The following is a 942-nucleotide window of genomic DNA, read 5'->3' as shown; positions in this document are numbered from 1 at the left end:
AAGGAAAAAGGCATTGACTTCGGCAAAACCCACAGCGCCACCCGCTGTCCCGGAGGACTCAGCGCCACCCGCTGTCCCGGAGGACTCAGCGCCACCCACTGTCCCGGAGGACTCAGCGCCACCCACTGTCCCGGAGGACTCAGCGCCACCCGCTGTCCCGGAGGACTCAGCGCCACCCACTGTCCCGGAGGACTCAGCGCCACCCGCTGTCCCGGAGGACTCAGCGCCACCCACTGTCCCGGAGGACTCAGCGCCACCCACTGTCCCGGAGGAAGGTCACAGCGCCACCCACTGTCCCGGAGGACTCAGCGCCACCCACTGTCCCGGAGGAAGGTCACAGCGCCACCCACTGTCCCGGAGGACTCAGCGCCACCCGCTGTCCCGGAGGACTCAGCGCCACCCACTGTCCCGGAGGACTCAGCGCCACCCACTGTCCCGGAGGACACAGCGCCACCCGCTGTCCCGGAGGACTCAGCGCCACCCACTGTCCCGGAGGTCACAGCGCCACCCACTGTCCCGGAGGACTCAGCGCCACCCACTGTCCCGGAGGACACAGCGCCACCCGCTGTCCCGGAGGACTCAGCGCCACCCACTGTCCCGGAGGTCACAGCGCCACCCACTGTCCCGGAGGAAGGAATTGTAAACAATTTTACAACACCAAGTTATAGTCCAACGATTTTATTTTTAATCCCACAAGCTTTCGGGGGCTTTCCCCTTCCTCAGGCAGTGTGGAAAAGACAATTTCGAATAAAATCGTTGGACTATAACTTGGTGTTGTAAAATTGTTTACAATTGTTAACCCCAGTCCATCACCGGCATCTCCACACCGGAGGAAGGACACAGCGCCACCCACTGTCCCGGAGGAAGGTCACAGCGCCACCCACTGTTCCCGGAGGACTCAGCGCCACCCACTGTCCCGGAGGAAGGTCACAGCGCCACCCA

This window comes from Heptranchias perlo, chromosome 9 (genome assembly GCF_035084215.1).
Source record: "Heptranchias perlo isolate sHepPer1 chromosome 9, sHepPer1.hap1, whole genome shotgun sequence".
In the NCBI taxonomy this organism is placed as follows: Eukaryota; Metazoa; Chordata; class Chondrichthyes; order Hexanchiformes; family Hexanchidae; genus Heptranchias; species Heptranchias perlo.
Note: the sequence above shows the minus strand (reverse complement) of the source record.